The sequence below is a fragment of the Lissotriton helveticus genome, chromosome 3_1 (genome assembly GCF_964261635.1).
Source record: "Lissotriton helveticus chromosome 3_1, aLisHel1.1, whole genome shotgun sequence".
Taxonomy (NCBI): domain Eukaryota; kingdom Metazoa; phylum Chordata; class Amphibia; order Caudata; family Salamandridae; genus Lissotriton; species Lissotriton helveticus.
Genome location: NC_136061.1, coordinates 1784023273 through 1784043809, shown reverse-complemented (window position 1 = coordinate 1784043809; position 20537 = coordinate 1784023273). Strand labels below are relative to the sequence as shown.

Genomic DNA, 20537 nt, shown 5'->3' with positions numbered 1-20537 from the left:
GTTGATGAGCTTGGTCGGTGCGCCAGTGTAGAGGGCGTTTCTGTAGTCGAGTCCGCTGCTGACTAGGGCCTGGGTGACTGTTTTTCTTGCATCTGTCGGGATCCATCTGTAGATCTTGCGGAGCATACGGAGGGTGTTGAAGCAGGTGGAGGAGACAGTGTTTACTTGTTTGGTCATGGTGAGTTTCGAGTCGAGGATGACTCCGAGGTTGCATGCGTGGTTGGTGGGTGCGGGGGGTGTCCCCAGTGACGTGGGCCACCAGGAGTCGTCCTTTGCTGAGGGGTTGGGCCCGAGGATAAGGATTTCCAACTTGTCTGTGTTCAGCTTAAGGTGGCTATCCACACTGCGCATGGACCGGACAAGGCTGCATCAGACAGTGTGCCTTGTAGGAAAGGTTCAGCCATTTCCTGACATAAACACGGGCAATCCTCTTTGGCCACCAAGTGACCATGGAAGGGAACTGGTGGCCACCAAGATGGGCACTATTTCTCTTACAAGCTCTCCCATCTCTGGAATAGTGCTACCATCCCTTCCACTCTGTCATTAATTTGGAAGAAAAAACTATGTGACATCGATCAAGGAGGGAAGCATCAGCAAATGTATACATGGCACACTGTCGAATGCAACCTTGTCCAGTCCATGCTTAGTGTGGATATGGGTGCCTTTTATTACGATTTCATTATTCTCACTCCCAAAGGAAGCAAGTCTCCGGTGATAAGAAAACTTCTAATACCTCCAGGTCGTAATATCCTCTCTTCTTCTCTTAAATAATATGAGCCTCATTGCCATTGGCCAGCACCCTCCTGACACCTCATACTGCAACTTAGCATTCTGTTTTAAGGGGAACTAGACGTGCGTACTTGTCCCAGTACATACATGGCTGAGGCCATCATTAAGAGTGGCCCCTTAGTTCCCATTGGGTCGGTAACAGGAGTTAATCGCCCCATCAGAATGATAAGATCTACAGCGAAAGCTGTTCAAACCTCCGTGAAAATCCTGGTGAGAATGAGGATTTAACAGGCTAGTTGGAGTCATTTTAAGGGGGATTTTCACAATCCCCGGATTTCCTGATACAGCTCGTATTCGTAAATCATGCCCATTTTCTGGGTCAGTCATAAAGAGGGCCCCAAGATTGCTTACAGTACGCTGTATTTGTATTCAACACACTGACTGTATATATCCCTGTGTATTTGAAGCAATAGCAATATATTGGTCCAGAATTTATCATCTCTTTAAGGTGCACATGTTGTAAGATGTGTACATTACCACACAGAATGTGAAAATGCATGTGAGGGATATATATGTGCATTACTGCACAGCACACAATGAATCTCTGTAGTATTGTGTGTACTCTTTTATGGTTATGGCCCAGGTGTCAATCCTCGTGAGGTGTGAGCACACAAACCATAGAACTTAAGCATCTGACTCAATTTCTTACCTGGCAAGCACATGCTAGAATCGAGGCACAAGAGGAGCCTTGCAGAGCCACGCCACGCCATCCGACTTCACCAACAGCGACCGCCGCCACCAGGCACGCCGCCGCCGCTCCGGGACTTCACATCCCGGCAGCCCTTGCGGCGGCGCGTCCCCTGACGCGCCAGACGCGCCAGGAGGGGCTACAAAATCAGCGAGCCCTCGGTGGAGCGGGGGGACTCAATTTCTTACCTGGCAAGCACATGCTAGAATCGAGGCACAAGAGGAGCCTTGCAGAGCCACGCCACGCCATCCGACTTCACCAACAGCGACCGCCGCCACCAGGCACGCCGCCGCCGCTCCGGGACTTCACATCCCGACAGCCCTTGCGGCGGCGCGTTCCCTGACGCGCCAGATGCGCCAGGAGGGGCTACAAAATCAGCGAGCCCTCGGTGGAGCGGGGGGACTCAATTTCTTACCTGGCAAGCACACGCTAGAATCGAGGCACAAGAGGAGCCTTGCAGAGCCACGCCACGCCATCCGACTTCACCAACAGCGACCGCCGCCACCAGGCACGCCACTCCGGGACTTCACATCCCGGCAGCCCTTGCGGCGGCGCGTTCCCTGACGCGCCAGACGCGCCAGGAGGGGCTACAAAATCAGCGAGCCCTTAGCATCGCGGGACGCGAGCGGGACGCCCGGGGCTAAGCCCGGGCACGGGGCGGGCCCTCTACGGCCCTCATCGGTCAGAGGAGGTCAGGTCAGGCCCCCTCTCTTTCATTTTGACCACCAAGCATTAAAGGTCAGGATTTTGTACCATCACTATATTCTATACTTCATGCGCACTCCAACTCATTTTCCTCGTTTATTTACAGTATGAGGAAAGGTTTGAAACCTGGCAGAATGCCTGTCTTAAGATCTAAAACCAAACTAAAAGAACCCACAGCGCAACCTGTTCCTACCCTCACTGCTATTGACATTATGTTACAACAGACTATAGGGGCCGTATCTTCTGCCATTGCTAATACTGAAAGGAGGTTATCTCTGCCACCAACCCTATTTTTGCCTGACTCTCGGGAGGAAGCAGCTGATTCTCTGGCTCTATCTCATGATGCTAACGATGAGCTGGATTTAAGCCTTGGAGTCAGCGCATCGTTTGCTGAATTTCCGTGTGGTCAACCTCCCATTGAACAACCAGGGAGCTCACAAGACACCCTACCCAACATAAGCCCTACAAGGGAGCATGGAACAAGAAAGAATTTACTGGCAGAAAAAGCCAGTACGGATCCTATAAACAACAAACCAATGTCAAAAGAAAAGCCCAAAAATGTTATACAGAACCATAACCTGGTGTCTCCCACTCCCAACTCCGCACCTGGCATACCGTGTTGGATAGTAAATATGGTAGCTGATCTAAAATCAGATCTTGAAGCCACGATTATTGCCCACATAAAGCCCCTAATGTCTAAAATTGATAGACTGACATCACTAATTAATACCAAAGGGTGTGGTTCAAACAAATCAAGTGGAAATATGGCAATAGTTATCAAAGAGAACTTGAAAGGGGTGTCATTGGGAGACTCGATAAGCAAGTCATCAAAGGACACCCCCATTCAACCTAATTTGCCTCCAGCAACCATAGGAGTAAATACTCAACGCTCGATTCAATCTGGGGATAAATCTGCTGCCACTCCCTCAAATTGTAACACCAGTGGCCCTATTTCGGAGACGCAACAGGATCTGGGCACTCGAAAATCGCCCAACCAACTAGCGAAGGGTGCGCAAAGTACTGGCAAAAGTGTCTCAACAGCCTTGCCTCCAACCACAAAACAAGAGCCTCCAAAAAGGCCAGCTCGCTTTAAGACAATTAATTTGCCACCAGAGGCTTCGCCATTCGTGGTTGTGTTAACGGGTGTTCCACCCCTCAAGGAGGGAAGAAGGGAATTCTCTGTTGAGCTGAGAAATAAATGTGCACAGTGGCTCAAGTTACATAGACCTTTACACCAAAACATGTATGGCCAAATACTCGCAGTCAGAAGAGGAGAGTGGGTTGGAAGAAATACTAAGACTATAGCAGGGGACGTTATAACTGTTAATTTCAGGGACACGGATGTAGTAAATGACATATGTAATGCACCTTGTAGTGGACCCAATACCCAAGTCCATCCATTCCCGCTTTCTTATTTCTACCCTGTGGCACCAAGACAGCTATTTCCGAGATTTGGCTTTCCAATTAATAGGGCCCATACATATGCTCCCCATCATACTATCCAACACCGACAGCCACCCTGGCAAGGCCCCCCTGAATTCGACCCTTTCCTATCTCAGTTTGCACATTGGAATAGATTCTGTGCCCTTGACGAGGTAGATTGACTCATATTTGAAGAAACTACCACCCAATACTTAGACTTGAACTGGTGCGAGGAGGAGCAAGCGTCGATTGCATTACAACCTATATGCTCTAATCCCCCTACCACGTTAGCCACTAGTTTAATCCACCAAACACCCTCTATATCGGCAAGTGATTGCCTGGAAGCCCAAATCCTTAGTGAAACTAACAACCATAAAAGCAAACCTGACAAGGAACCAATAAAAATCCTTAGTTGGAACCTTGCAGGTATCCATAGGAAGTTGGGCCTGCCTGAATGGAACGACTTGGTCGAGGCACACAAAATCTGCCTCTTCCAGGAGACCTGGAGCATAGAACCGCTCCATCGGGTCGGATTTGTAACCCATTTTGTACCTGCAGAGAAAGCAACGCACGGGAAGGGACGTCCCTCAGGGGGTCTTCTTATTTGGATAAGCATCTCCCTCAACTGCTGTATAACATCTAGGCAGGTTAATAGCCCAGATATATTAGGGATCCTACTAACTAATCCTTGTATGGGCTTATCCTTTGCCATATATAATATCTATGCCAGAGGCACAAAAAACGGGTGCACTTCTATGGTGATTTCCGATTTGGAAACACAACTTAGAAACCACGAGGAAGCTGACCATATCCTGGTAGCAGGTGACTTTAATTGCACCTACGAGCCACTCCCTATGGAGGACAATTCAGACCTTGGCAAGGAGGACAGCAGATGGGGTATCCCTGCACTTACTATCCCACCGATAAAAAGATGGTCTCGTAGCGCAATACAGCTTAATGCGCTGACACTAGAATTTGGCTTAAGCGCTACGAATGGTCGCACAGCTTCAGACCGCCTGGGTGCCCATACGTTCAACAGAGTCGATCATTCCTCAAGGATTGATTATATTCTGTTGGACCTAAAACTTTGGGGACTGGTCCAAGACATGGTAGTGATACCTACTGTGGAGAGTGACCACAATTCACTTTCACTATCTTTAATGAACCCATGGCTTAGCAATGTATCTGTAGTCTCACTCAATTGCCCACACTCAACTATTGTTTCTTCCTGTGGAAGACGTCTAAAGTGGAATAAAATTGCCATGGATGCTGCCAAGATTTCCACTATAGACGAATTACTCATGGCCTCACAAATAGAATTAGACAACACTAATCCAGCTTTGCTAATCGAAAAGGTAACACCTATCTTCGAAGCAGTTGTCAAGGCCATAGGGGAAGTCTTTTGGGTAAGGGGCTCTGTAGGGAGGAACTTGTCTCATCACAAACCCAGGGGAAAGCATGAATGGTATACTCCAGCATGCAGACGGGCAAAGTCTCTCTTACTAGAGGCCGTCAAAAGCAAATCCCAATTCCTGATACAGACAACCAGGAAAGAGCATAAGAGCACACTGGCACACGCTAAAAAAGAGTGGGAAGAAGAGTACTGGTCCACTCTCAAAGAAGCTAGCCTTAAAAAAGATCCAAAATGTTTCTGGGATACAATCAGAGCCAGAAATAGGCCAGATAGCGATCTTATCACATGCAACATTTCAAGCCAGGCGTGGGTTAACCACTTTTCAAAGTTATACTCCCAACAAGATGATCTGCCTCCTATTGAGGCTCCCAATGATGCTGAAGGAGGATTGTGGCCTTAACAATGAATCATACAGACTGGGGTATTGACCCCGATGATTTTGGCTTCACAACAAAAGAAGTGGAGTATGCCGTAAGCACCATCATGCCCCAAAAAGCCGCTGGCCCGGATGGCATTCCTGGTGACCTTCTGAGATCAGACATCCCAAAGTGGGGGAAACTTATTCACTCCTTACTTGTTGCCATCTGTAGGGGTGCCCCGATCCCCTCGTCATGGAAAGGGGCAGAGGTGGTCCCCATCTTTAAAAAAGGTGCCAGAGAAGATCCGTCCAACTATAGACCTATCAGCCTGCTGGACATCACTCAAAAAGTAGTCGGCAAGGTTCTACTGGTCAGAATATTGGACTGGATAGAAGAGAATAAAATCCTTTCCGACTACCAGGCAGGATTTAGAGTGGGTACTGGGACAATCGAACAAGCTTTTAGGCTGATGATGGTGTATTGGAAGGTCGTGGTTATAGGCAAAGGCAGTCTTTATCTCGCGTTCATCGATTTAAAGACTGCCTTTGACCTTGTACCGAGGGAGACCCTGTGGAGAGTCCTGGCCGATATGGGGTTGCCACACTACATACTTTCACTACTGGTTAGGCTACATGAAAACAGTTTTGCCCAGATTAGGTGGGGTTCAGGGAGGGAAAAAACTAGCAGTATCCCGGTAGAGAGAGGGGTCCGCCAGGGATGTGTCCTTGCTCCCACCCTGTTTTCCCTTTATATTAACGGGGTGGTTGAGCACCTTCGCGAACATCCTTCAGACAAACCATCCCTGGCTGGAGAACGTATACCCACCCTCCTCTTTGCAGATGATACGCTTTTAATATCGAAATCCCCAATAGGCCTCCAAAGGCTTTTGAATAATTTCCAATCTTTCTGCACTAAACGGGGCCTGGTAATTAATACGGGCAAAACAAAATACCTTGTGTTGAACCCCCCCAAAAAACGTGCACGTCCTCCAACTCTGAATGCTGAACCTTTGGAGAGAGTAGAAGTGTTTGATTACCTTGGCATTCGCTTATCTCACAAAATGCAATGGTCCCCACATTTGGATAAAATGCTATTGGCCCACAAGAGGATAACAGGAGCTATTTTGAAAGAGCAACGCTCCTGTGTAATTAGACCAATAGCTGTTGTCCTCGACATTTATGTAGCTAAAGGGGTCAGTTCTGCTCTGTATGGGGCGGAGCTGTGGGGCTCATCTATTACCAATGATTTGCCAAAATCTGAAAAGAAATTTTGTAGGGCGATTATGTCACTCCCTCAGGGTACCCCTACGGTCCCATTAATGCTGGATCTAGGCTGTCGCCCTATTGACGATTTAGCAAGATTACGCCCACTCCTACTATGGGCACGATTGTGGCGAGTGCCCGAACTTAGTAAATATGCGCAAGGCCTCACAGAAATTATGTCTTTACCAGGGTGGCACAAAATCAAATGGCTGAGCAACATGAAAACCTTGCTACTTAATTTGGGCCTAAACGATGCGTGGGCTAATAGATCCTCTCCTCCAAAGGAAACCCTCAAGAAACTTTATTGGAACTGGATTGCTCTACAACGAAATACTAATGCTTCCATGGGCAGACTCACTGAAGAGTTTTTAAAATTTAAGGACCTACCAAAACGAGAACTTTATTTGGACTCTATTGGCAAACCATTTGATAGGGCACTTTATTTTAAATTTAGAGCAGGAACATTGCCGTTGTATACTTTTTCCTCACGATGGAAATTGCCTGCACAAACTGTAGAGCTTTGCCCAGTATGTCTAGTTAGACCAGAGACAGTGGCACATTTCATGTTTGAATGTGGAGAGTACACCTTACCCAGGAAGATATGGCTTAAACATCTATGTCGCCAATTGGGCACTAGGTGCCACTCAGACGCAATACGCATACTAATGTCTGATAGCCGTACCACCTATGTTTGTGCTCTTGCCAAATTTTTATCTTGGGCTTGGTCAATCAGAGCCAAAAGGCTTAAATCAATTGTTTAATTTTCTCTTAACTAACTTATGATGCGACTTTTAAAGAAAAACAAAACATTGAATTCTTCCTAAAAATAACTGTTTATGCATAGATTTTTTATGTAATTTGTTTTATCTTTTGTTCCTTTCAATGTACTCATGAATTTTATGTGAAGCTTTTATGATAATCTTTTTATCGAAATAAACCCTTTTTGACTTGACATCTGATAGGGATGTAATCTAACTGTACACAATACACAAACCATGCTACATATGCACCTCAAGTGCAATAAACCAATGCTGTGTAGTAATTGAAAAACAGGTCTTATCATTACACATCTGAAGGGAACAGTGCTGAGTCTAGCACCTTGTGGTTCATGGGACAAGTGCTTTGCTTCAGCGGGCGCCATCCTCTCGATGACTGGTTCTTGCATGGACGCCATCACAGGAGCTACTGGGACAAAGAAGGGATGCGTGCAGCTCCAAAGAGAAAGGAGTATGTACGCCAGTGGAAGGGCGAGATTTTGATCGATACCTTATCACTATTGATCCAAACCTCGATCTGGTCGACTGAACCTTTATTGCCTGTCTTTGAGGAAGAAAGTGCCTCTCCTATCAAGTTAGTTCACCCAATAAAGGACCCCGCTCCAAAAGATCACAAACAACTTCTAGCTTTCAAAAGTTTATTGTAAAGATATGATAAGCTGCAAATACAGGCATCTCAGAATGAGATTCACGAGATACACAGGTCCAACTACATACATGTGCTCTCTGAAAGCCCTCAGACGAGCAACGGAAATCACTAACACAAGTTCTAAGAATAATAAAGCTATCAGCATTGACGCATATCTCTCCTTCATTTAAGTTGGAGGAAAACGCACAGGTTAGGCTGTCCCTACCCTGCTCTAGATGGTATCCCTACTTAACCAAATCCCAACCTAACAAAGGTGTCAGCAGTGAATGACCCCCAAGGGAAGTCACTCACTCTAAGTCTCTTGGTGAAAACCTATAGTTCTCCAGTCATGACCCCTCTCTGCCTACCCATCCGCTCTCTAAAGGGTCCTCAGGTATCTGCTCTAACTCCACCCAGGGGTGCTGTCCCTAATACAAAACAGTCAACAACATTTGAGACGCCCCTCGTGAGACGCCTCTCACGTGGTGTAGCTTCTGGCTTTTTCCATGCTGCTTTGTGTTGGGCCTCATACGTTGGAGTTGACCTTGCTTCTCAGACTCTTCTCCGGCCCGCTGATACCCCTTAAACATTCCGGAACCCTCCTCCATGTCTGGGCCGTCTACTGAATAGACCTCTATTCATTCATTTATAATTGGATCCCCCCTTTTCCCTTGCAGACAGACATCTGCAGCCAAGAACCCAACTCTCATAGACTTCCAAAAAGGCTTGCAACATTTCTCAGCCCAGACATGTACGTGTAAATCAATGTTAAAACAATTCAGGCCTACAATATTTCTCATAATGATTATAGCATTCAACTTCTTCATTAATTAAGCATGTTAATACTCTTATTCTGTTATTCAGTAAACACATCTATAAATCATGGCCCATTAATGCAATGACCAAAACATTAGTTCAATCTATGTCGTGAAAAGAAACACCTTCCCCTTCCCTTCTAGCTCTGGCCCTGAGGCCTACCACATTCTGCGTTTAAACACATGCCATCTTACATTTTAGCAGCTTACACGACATGGATTCAGGAATAATCACATCTAATAAAATCATATAGTGTCACACATTTCTGTATTAGTTCCACTTCTACTTAAATCTCTACATTAGCTATACATTCAGAATATAATTGCAGATACTACTAGCACTCATGGCATTTCTCCTCATGATTTGTGCTTACTACAGGTAAGTGTGATGCACTCATACATTTAGGTCAGTTTGCGCTCTCTCAGTTCCCCCCTTTGATGACCTCTCGGGGTCATCACTAACATTTAAACTGCAGTTATTGCTGGCATAATTTGTCTCTGCGCTTCCAGAGCCCTCAGACTCCTGTACTGATTATCTTGTATGGCAGCCAATCTCTGCAGCTGCTCTCTTTGGGCTCTTTCTGACCTTTTTGCTCTGTACCATTTGAATACCCTCACCAATCCCCACAATATGATCCCACAGATCAATATTATGATGATAGGTTTTAGTATATACCACACAAAGCTTTTGCCTAAGGTGGAAATCCACCCTCCAACTTCACTCATTCCGTGGCCCACCTTTTCCCAGACATTTTCTCTACTCAAGTCTTCGATCTCCTTGTGAATATTAGTTATGTTCCTAATAACTTTCTCAAGGGGCTTTGAATTGTCTGGAATGTAAGTACAACATTCCTGGACCTTCAAAGCCTTACAGACTCCGCCCTCTTTTGCTAGTAGGACATCTAATGCAAGACGGTTCTGAAGAACCATAGCCCTTATCGATTGCATCTCTCCTTCTACCAGCATTAAGGACTGAGCAGTGCTGGCAGACAACCTGTCGACGACTGTTGCCAGTCGTCTAATTTTAACATCATTAAGGATTACTCCCAAAAGAGGGAACATAGCTCCAAAGACATCTCCAACCATTTCTGCATCTCCTACATCTCTCTTTCCCCTTGATGATGTCTTACCCTCGATGATCACTAAGTCTTGTGCATGATATATTTTGGGGAAGACAATTGCTAGGTAACATGATCCATACCAGTTGTCAGGTAGTCTCACGTAGGCATTTCTTCCACATACAAAATACACATTTGGAATCACTTGCATTCCCTTCAGGAAATCTTTAGTATAGTACTCTATATTGAAAGCATGTTCACAGTCGACTTCTCCCACGTATACATTTTCATAATACGTTTTGGCTCGGTGAAGACATAGCTTTCCTCTCTGCTTCTTATCTAAAGCTATTGGACCACTACTACCCTTTCTCTTGTGTGCCTTCTCTTCCTCGGTCCAATCTGTTTTCCATTGTCCTGATTTTTTCAAAATCTTTTGTCTCCTGTAACGATCATCCACCTGCCCTATGAACTTCTTCTCGACTTCTGACACCTTGCATGTCAGGTTATTTCTACGGGCATGTGAAGTATCTAAGGTAATCCAAGGAATGAAGAACTTGGCCAGTCTGTCTTCACTCTTCCAGTAGTCCCATTTGTTCATCTGCTTATAATTTGGGACTTCTGGCAACACTGAATCATAGTTGGAAAAATAGTATTCAAAACTATCTCTCTCATAAAATATACTAAGCAATAAGCTACATGTAATGCCATATGTCAGCGGGAGGTGATGATATCTAATGCCTTCATCTACAGACGCCGGCAACTGCATGCAGACGTAACAGTCCTTAACCTCCATGGCATCCACGTATTCATATAAGAGTTTAGCATAAGCATTTGACCTAAAGTCTCCTTGGGACTCATCTACGTGTAACCTGCGGGCTTCTGCAGCTAATAACGCTTTCTCTTGAATGTTTTCCCTTTTCTCACCAGCAACAGTAGGTGTAAGCGTTTCTACAGATTTCACATCAGTTACCTTTGCCTCTTCCTCATGTCCCTTTACATAAGAAATTGTTACCACTAAAGCTATCAATATTATCACTCCTATTATTAGTGTACCTATTATACATTTAGCTCTGCGGTTCTGGGTGCCGGCTTCCATTTCGTCAGACAATATAGCTCTCTCTTATCTTAGCAAAAAGTTCTTTTCTTCTCGTTCCTTTACAGTCTCTTTTTAATCCTTTTGTCTTTAGAATCCACACAACTGGAAGCTGACAACCTTTTTCGCAAAAGTCCTTTAACAGTTCAATAAAGACAACCCTAGCCCTTCTCCATCAACTCAAGGGAAGTTCCCTAATATTCTCTGCTTCCTGGGCGCTAGGTAATCTTCTTTTTCTGCTCGCTTTATTTACAAAGTCCTTTAACAGTCTACTATCAGGTTTGTGCCTGCAGCTTCGATAGCAAAGTTCAGTATTTCCAACCGAAGATTGTGCTCTTCATGTGCTGTTATCGTTGTACCAAAGTCGGGGAATTGCAATTCTGAAAGAAACATGTGTTTTAACTTGCTGAGGCGGGGAGGTCTGGGGAGCATGAATGTTAGTGACCCTTCTTGTTCGACTCCGGGTACCAACAGTCGTATTTCCACGGTGACGATGGGCTCAGAACTGGACACCACCACCGCTCGAATCCTCCCTGTCTCCTGCTTCAAAGACATTTGTCGCCAGATATGTCCACTCAGGTGTGGAGTATCTTCTGTTAGGCACACGCACTCTTCTTGACCTTCTTCGGTCCGGTGCTTCAGCGCCCTGAGCACCTTCTTCCGGGTCTGAGTCTTCTGATATCGGAGGAAGGGTTACCTCTGGAGTTGACCTCAGGCTAGAGCTCCTTCTTTGCGGCCAATTAGCTTCTCCACGTGCCCTTCTACTCCTTCTCCTTCTTGTCTGTTCTCGCTCTCTGTCAGACCTGTCAGTGTCTGACTCGTACTCCCAGCTACTTTCTCCTTCTGTAGCGTCGTCTGTTTCGCTGTTGTACTGACCGTCCTCAGCTTGGTCAGACTCGTTCCCTGCTTCCGCTGGCACCTCTTCAGCTTGGCTAGCCCCCTCTATGGCTTCTCGGTCCTCTGCTGGACGTCTATCCGAGAGAGGAGCTATTTCTTCCCGAGGTGCTGGAACCCTTCGCGTATGTGACGCGTGAATCCAATTGGGCAGGCCTCCCACCTTCACAGCCGTATTCGCAATCAAGATGATCTGGAAGGGCCCACGCCAACGAACATCCAAGCAGCTTCTTCTCACATGTTTTTTCACCAGGACCCAGTCCCCAGGATACAGGTCATGGCACGGGCCCTGGCACGATGGAACCTCGGCAGCCTGCACCTGAAGGGACACAGAATGAATGGCGTCAGACAGCCCCTTACAATAGTCCAGGATCATATCATCTGTGATATTTAACAGTGCAGTAGTTGGGACAGATGGCAGCCTCATTGCTCTCCCCATTAACACCTCATGTGGTGACAACCCCGTTCTTCTGTCTGGGGTACTACGAAGGCTCATGAGGACCAAGGGCAGGGCGTCAGGCCAACTCAGGGTCGTTGAGGAGCACACTTTGGCAATTCGGGCTTTGATCGTGCCATTGATCTGCTCCACAATTCCTGAGGCTTCTGGCCGGTAACTACAATGCAACTTCTGATCGATATTTAGAGCTGCACAAATCATCTTCACAAGCTCGCTGTTGAAATGTGTTCCCCTATCTGATTCCAAAGAGGCCGGCACCCCGAAGCGCGGAATGAGTTCCCTAAGCAGTAACTTAGCCACTGTGAGGGTGTCGCACCTACGTGTAGGGTATGCCTCAACCCATCTGGAGAACACACAAACAACCACCAGGACATAGCGGAGGCGGTTGCATTTCGGCATTTCAATGAAATCTATCTGCATTCGATTGAATGGACCTCCAGACCTTCCTATGTGACTCAGTGCAACTGGTGTTCTTTTTCCTACGTTCAGCTGCTGACAGGTCACACAACGCTGGCACACTGCTTCTGCTGCTATTCTAAACTTAGGATTGTACCAAGTCTGTCTAAACACTCTCAGCATAGCATCTCTCCCTAAGTGTACGGGACCATGTATGAGTCTGGCCATTGGGCTCACCATCTCATTGGGCAACACTGCTCTGCCGTCTGCTGAGACCCAAAAATGGGACTCACCCATTACACATCCTGCCTTTTCCCATGTTTCTTTTTCAAAATCAGGAGCATTTTCTTGCATGTTTGACAGTTCATCCCAAGTATCAACAGTTTCCAATATCATGGCTAATTCAGTCCTTACATTTATTCCACCCACTTCCACCTCTGTGAAAGAGTACCCTTGTTCCGCGCAATACCGCGCAACTTCATCAGCATATCTATTGCCTTTCGAAACGAAGTCCTCATTTCTGGTATGTGCGGTGCACTTTACAACTGCGATACCTGCTGGGCATTGCAACGCCTCTAACAACAGGCGCACAAACTCTCCATTGCGAATGGGAGAGCCTGAAGAGGTCATGAACCCTCTTTGAGACCATAACTGCCCGTAATCATGAACCACCCCATACCCATATTGGCTGTCGGTGTATATGGTGACTCGAATCTGATTGCTTGCCAAGCAAGCACGTGTCAAGGCAATAATCTCGGCTACCTGAGCGGAGTGTACTCCTTCCAGGCACCCAGCTTCCACAACTCCAGTAATTGTACAAACAGCATAAGCTGCTCTCAACTGCCCAACTTCGTCTCTTACACATGAGCCATCGACAAAGAAAATTTCATCTGGGTCAGTCAGTGGCTCATCTACGATGTCGGGTCTGGGTTTGGTGCATAGTTCAGTCACATCGAGGCAGTCATGGTCTGTACATTCATCATCATCCTCGATATCATTTGGAAGTGGCATCAAGGTGGCAGGGTTCAAAACAGAGCATCTCTTGAGGGTCACATTCTCTGCAGCAAGAATAACTTGCTCATAGCGTGTGAGCCTGCTGTTGGTCAGATGCTGTGTTTTGGTCCTGGTCATCAACAGTTCAACAGAATGGGGCACGCACACCTCTAACGGGTGCCCCATAACGATATTTTCACATCTCTCAATGCTGACACCCGTTGCAGCAACGGATTTGAGACATCCGGGCAACGCTGCGGCTACTGGGTCTAAAGTAGCCGAGAAATAAGCAACTGGTCTACGGGCATTCCCATGGATTTGGACTAACACAGACAACGCGCAACCTTCTCTCTCACAACAGTAAAGAAAAAATGGTTTATTGTAATCAGGCATTCCCAATGCCGGAGCACGACACAGGTCCTCTCGCAGCTGTAAGAATGCCATCAAACAGTCTTTGTCCCATGGTACCGGATCGCTCACCTCCTTGTGCGTCAGTTTTTGCAAGGGCTTTGCTTTCAGTGAAAAGTTCACGATCCACTGTCGGCAGTAACCCACCATCCCTAGGAACATCCTGACCTCTCTCTGTGTCTTAGGCGCATTCATTTTCATGATCGCCTCTATCCTGTCTGGTGACACCTTTCGTTTGCCTTTCTCTATTCTGTGTCCCAAGTACTGCACCTCTGTCAGGCAGTACTGCAACTTTCCCGGGGACACCTTGTGCCCATTGGCAGCTAGGTGATTTAACAAAGCAATAGAGTCCTCCCTGCAAGCTTCTTCTGTTTCTGACGCCACAAGGAGGTCGTCTATGTACTGGACCAGAACTGACTTCTGGGGCAGCACTAGACTTTCAAGATTTTTCTTCAAAAGCTGGTTAAAGATCGATGGGCTCTCTGTATACCCCTGAGGGATACGACACCATGTTAGGACGCGATTTTCCAGCTTAAATGCGAAAAGAAAATGGCTTTCTTCGTCCAGAGGGATCGAAAAGAAAGCCTGACAAAGATCAATCACAGTGAACCACTCAGCTTGGAATGGAATCTGAAACAGTATCACTGATGGATTCGGTACCACTGGACAACACGAAACGACTATGTTATTAATCTTTCGAAGGTCCTGCACTATCCGAAATTTCCCATTTGGTTTCTGCAGACCCATAATCGGGGAGTTGCATGGACTACCCACGATTTCTTTCAGTATTCCCTGTTTAATCATGGACTCGATCACGGGTTTTATGCCTGCAATCGTTTCTGGAGTCAATTTATATTGGGGTGTTCTTGGGAACTCAGCATGCGGTTTCACTACAATTTTCACTGGGTCCACCCCTTTGACCAATCCAATCTCTTCCCCAGTGAAGTCCCATACTTCTGGTGCCACTGTCTCTCTCAAGTCCCAGGGGAGCTCATCTACTGTCAAAGTAGGATACAGCTCCACGCATATTCTTGAGTTTGCAACTTTGAAATCTGCGTCATCATCATTGGTCAATACCTCCACTCCCTGAGGTGTACAGTATATGGTACAATTCAATTTACACAACAGGTCTCTGCCTAGCAGACACACAGGACTTGAATCGCAAACCACAAACTGGTGCTCATCGCTGTACTTCCCTATCTTCACCTGTACCGGTTCTGTCAATTGGCTGGTTATTCTCCTGTTTGCGACCCCTACCACTTGTATGGTCTCTCCAGACATGGGCAGGTCTGGAACTGCAGCTGATCTGATCGTGGATCTAGTGGCTCCTGTGTCCACCAGAAATGTCGTGGGGCACCCTGCTACTTCTGCTTCAACATAGGGTCCCCTCTGGTCCACCTCCAAGGCTGCCCCGAGGGTGCAGTCTTCTCTTTCCACTCTCTGTCCGGTTAATGGGTCCACATAATAGCACTCTTCTCCTTCTACAAACAGGGGCATCTGTCTATAGGTCTTACCCATAGTCCCTACTCGAGGAGGTTGCGGGAACTGGGCTCGGGGAGGAGCCCCCCCTTTTAGCACCTTTCCCTGGTATGGCGTCACCCCTTTTGTAGGCGCGCTCTGGACCTCTTCCTCCTCTATCTCTTGCTCTCCTATCTCTACATTGTAGGGACACTCGCGTTTCCAATGCCCCACCTCGTTACACTGATGGCACCTAGTCGTTTTCTTCAAGGCAGCTATGTCTATTCTGGGTCTAAAGGTGGAACTCTCCTCATTGCCCTTGTTCTGACTGTACTGCTTCTTTCCTCCTGTACCTGTTCCTTGCTGCTGTTGCTGCTGTCCCCCCTTTCCTGCTGCCTGCATCTGTACCACCATCAACTTTTCTTTTAGTTTCTTAGCCTTAGAGTCTATCTCATCACAGCAGTACCTGGCATACCTCAGTATTTCGTCTAGGGGTTTACTTTGCCAACAAATCGAGTGTTGCTGAATCATTAAACTAATATCCGGTCTCAGTCCCAGGACGAACTTGGACACGAATTGCCCTATGTCTTTTGGATCCATTACATCCAGGCCGCTATACTGTTTAAACGCCTTCAGCAATCTCTCGTAATATTCGTGGACTGTCTCTTTGGGTTCCTGTCTGGTTCGGTCTATTCTGACCCAATCTATGTCTTGCATTGGCACTTTCTCTTTCAGCCAAGTCATCACTCTCTCGAATTTTGCCATCACAATCTCGGACGGCCCATTAGTCTTAGCATCTCTCTCTGGCTCCGTTGTGGGCCACTCAGCGCTAACCTTGCATGCTGTCCACAGATCTCCTGGTACTACAATGTCGAACAGCGTGTTCAGATCTATCCATAAGACCTTTGAGATTTTTACAAATCTCTCGACTTGCTTGTACCACTCCACTGGGTTTTCCCGCAATTTGGGGAAGGATGTGGTAAAAGCAGCTAAATCTCCCCTACTCCAAGGGACATGCACATAGTTCCCATTTGCGACTTCACGCAAAGGGTATGCTTCTATTCCCTGCAGTCCTCCTGGTGTCATACCAAGCGTGCTTCTCCTGCCGGTCCCTTTCTTGGACCACCTCTCTTCCCACTTATCTAGTGCCCTCCATGTCCTAATTCCAGTGATCAGTTCCCTTATGTGCGTTTTCAGCCCAATCGTTCTCCTCTCATCTAGGTCTCGATCTGTGTAATGTAGCCTGTGGTTACCCTGTAATGCTTTGGTTCTTGACAGGTCCACCATATATTTGCCTGCTAGTTCGACTAACTTCTCATGGATTGCTCTCGCTTTTCGAGTAATGTCCTTTGCCATATACAGTATTTCATCTTGCTCATACATTTCCATTCTTTCTAAAGGCAGGGTACCATCTATCATGTCATCCAGGTCTGACCTTAAGCTGGCGACATCGAGTCTCTTGGCTTTTATCTCAGCTCGCAATATGTCTTTCGAAGGGGGCTCACTGGTCTCCCTACCATCCCAACTTCGAGCTCTACGTTTGGGCTCGGGAGAGTTAATGAGTGCCTTCCCTTGCTCCCATCTCTCCAGGTCCCATGCTCGGCCATCCGATCTTGGAAGGTGATGGAACACGGGCCTGTTACCCCCACTCTTGCTCTGTCCACTCTCTTCTTCTTCTCTCCTTTCACCGTACGCCTCTCTGTTATTTTCCCTCTGGTCGCTACTCTCCCTTTGCCTAGTGTCGCTCAGTATCCGATACGATCCTTCCTGGTTCCCCATATTCCCTGGGCTGCGCTCATTTCCGTCATCACAGGGACTATGGTGCGACCTCTCACAACTCCCATTCAGTTCTCTGGTGCCGGGCACACAGTGTGGACACTTAAAGCTGTTTCTGTACTCTCGCGCTCTCCTCTCCTCTTCACTGAGTATTGGGCACGCCACCCCTCCACTCCCGGGGCCCCCGTTTTCCAGGTCTGTTCTACCTCCACTCCGGGCCCAATGGGTGACTCCCCTACTATCTCTCTCTCTACAGTCCCACTCCGGGCTGCTCTCCCCAGCCCCGCAGTGAGTCCGAGCTCTGCTGTCCTGACTTTCCCTTTCAGCTTCTGCAGCTATGATGCTCTTGTGAGCCTCCACTGCCTCATCCCACTTCTTCATGTACTCATTTAGCTCTTGAAAGGATTTTCGTCCAGTTCCCCTCAGATCCGCTGGCCATCTAGGGCCCCCGGGGTCCCCTCCTGGATCCCCTGGTGTGTGCATCGGGGTGCTCCACTCTCTTGGTATCGGCATCTGACTTGGGGAATTAATCGTATCGTTCCTCCTTGCCGTCCCTGCTCTTTCTCCGTCCTTCCGTACCCGTTCTTCCCCTCTTGCTCTCTCTGGGTCATATATCGATACTATAGGACCTATGGTAACAGGTACCTGTAGTGCAGCTGGTAATCCGTAGGATGTGGCGCACTCCGTTTCCGGCGCTCTTTGTACCACAAACCTCCCGACTACCTGTTGCACCTGACTAGGCTGGGACAGCTCTTTCTTTGCCTCAGGATCCCACTCTGAACTGGGAAGCGGTCTATGCTCTCCTGCATTGCCCCCCTTTTCTCCTTCACTATGCTCGACCTCTCCCCCTGCTCTATTATACGGGGGTGGCCTGTCTGTCAATAATCTGTTTATCAGGCTGTCCTCTGTTTCGCTCTCATCATCTTCTTCTAGGGGGCTTTTATTACCGGGCACCTCTAACACTGGGTACAGTTTATTTACTTCCATGTTATGCACTCTCCATCTTTTAGCATCCGCATCCCACCTGGCATCCTGCACTGCCCTTACCGATCGTTTCACCCTTTCTTGTCGTCTGTTCATATTCTTTTCATGCGCTGCCCTAATCCATGCTTCAAGAGCTTCAAACTGGGTCGGTCTAGGCAAGGGTCTCATTGAGGTCATGACTGATTTTAATCGATGTAACACCTCTAACCTGAACGTCCCGTACTTCGGGAACGTCAGTTCCTCATTTCCTTCCGTAATCTTACTCCACTCTGATATCCAAAGGATCGTATGCAACCCAACATTTACTGCCATGTAACGAGCTGGCGTACCCTCCGGCGGGGCTTCTTCCCCTTCATACGATCCCCGCTTCTCCTTTTTAAACACCGCTCTCAACCATTTAAAACACTTCATAATTATGCGCACAATATCCAGCCTCGCTACTCTGTTTACTTCCTGATGACAATCCACCAATCCTGTCGCGGCTTTGCTAACTTGGCCTATCGCAGCGCGGTCTTTCTCCGGTCGGCCAATCACGTCGCGACACTTTCTGACGTCTTTGCTAGCTGGCCTATCACAGCGCGGTCTTTCTCCTGTCGGCCAATCGCGTCGCGACACTTCCTGACGTCACTTTTCTCCGCTTCGCAGCAGCACCCCTCCTTTCTCAACTCGTCTCCCGGTCATGCATGCGTCCCATTCATACACCGAAAAAATGACTACTTCCGACCAAGCGGTCACTTCCCTCGACTGTACGTCCACAGTCTATATGTAATTGTCAACACAACTGACGAAATGTCTATCGTCTCTCTGATAGGTTGCTTACACACACAGTAACTTCCGACCAGCGTCCGTTACTCACGCACTCACTCTTACGTTCCCCCTATCTCGGTCTTTCGGGTGATCAATGGTACCTCATGACCCCCTTCACACTATTTGACAATTACTCTGGGTGTCCGATACACCCGAACCACTTAAGCTCTCCTTGAACTTAAGATTTCCACCGGTTGCGCGCGCTCACAACCTGTTCCACAGTCACTCTACAGACATTCAACTCCGCCAGACATTACAACATAGATACAATACAAAAACACCGCAATCTAACACGCATGACCCTTTATACTCACTCTCGACCGATACTGCTGCTTTTTCTGTCTCACGTCATCCGGATCTTCTTCGGCGGGCGGTTCTTCCGATCATCGATCTCTAGGGGCCTTGGGGTAAGCTAACCTGGCCTAGGTCACCGTCCTCAAGAAGGCAACCATCCTCTATAGCTACCAACTGGAAGGGCGAGATTTTGATCGATACCTTATCACTATTGATCCAAACCTCGATCTGGTCGACTGAACCTTTATTGCCTGTCTTTGAGGAAGAAAGTGCCTCTCCTATCAAGTTAGTTCACCCAATAAAGGACCCCGCTCCAAAAGATCACAAACAACTTCTAGCTTTCAAAAGTTTATTGTAAAGATATGATAAGCTGCAAATACAGGCATCTCAGAATGAGATTCACGAGATACACAGGTCCAACTACATACATGTGCTCTCTGAAAGCCCTCAGACGAGCAACGGAAATCACTAACACAAGTTCTAAGAATAATAAAGCTATCAGCATTGACGCATATCTCTCCTTCATTTAAGTTGGAGGAAAACGCACAGGTTAGGCTGTCCCTACCCTGCTCTAGATGGTATCCCTACTTAACCAAATCCCAACCTAACAAAGGTGTCAGCAGTGAATGACCCCCAAGGGAAGTCACTCACTCTAAGTCTCTTGGTGAAAACCTATAGTTCTCCAGTCATGACCCCTCTCTGCCTACCCATCCGCTCTCTAAAGGGTCCTCAGGTATCTGCTCTAACTCCACCCAGGGGTGCTGTCCCTAATACAAAACAGTCAACAACATTTGAGACGCCCCTCGTGAGACGCCTCTCACGTGGTGTAGCTTCTGGCTTTTTCCATGCTGCTTTGTGTTGGGCCTCATACGTTGGAGTTGACCTTGCTTCTCAGACTCTTCTCCGGCCCGCTGATACCCCTTAAACATTCCGGAACCCTCCTCCATGTCTGGGCCGTCTACTGAATAGACCTCTATTCATTCATTTATAATTGGATCCCCCCTTTTCCCTTGCAGACAGACATCTGCAGCCAAGAACCCAACTCTCATAGACTTCCAAAA

At 47.4% G+C, this 20537-nt stretch overlaps 1 protein-coding gene across 2 annotated transcripts in view; it reads left to right on the top strand.

Annotated features, from left to right (window-relative positions):
• Nucleotides 1-20537, top strand: part of LOC144825146 (uromodulin-like) — a 479921-nt gene that overhangs the window by 31218 nt on the left and 428166 nt on the right. The window lies entirely within an intron of this gene.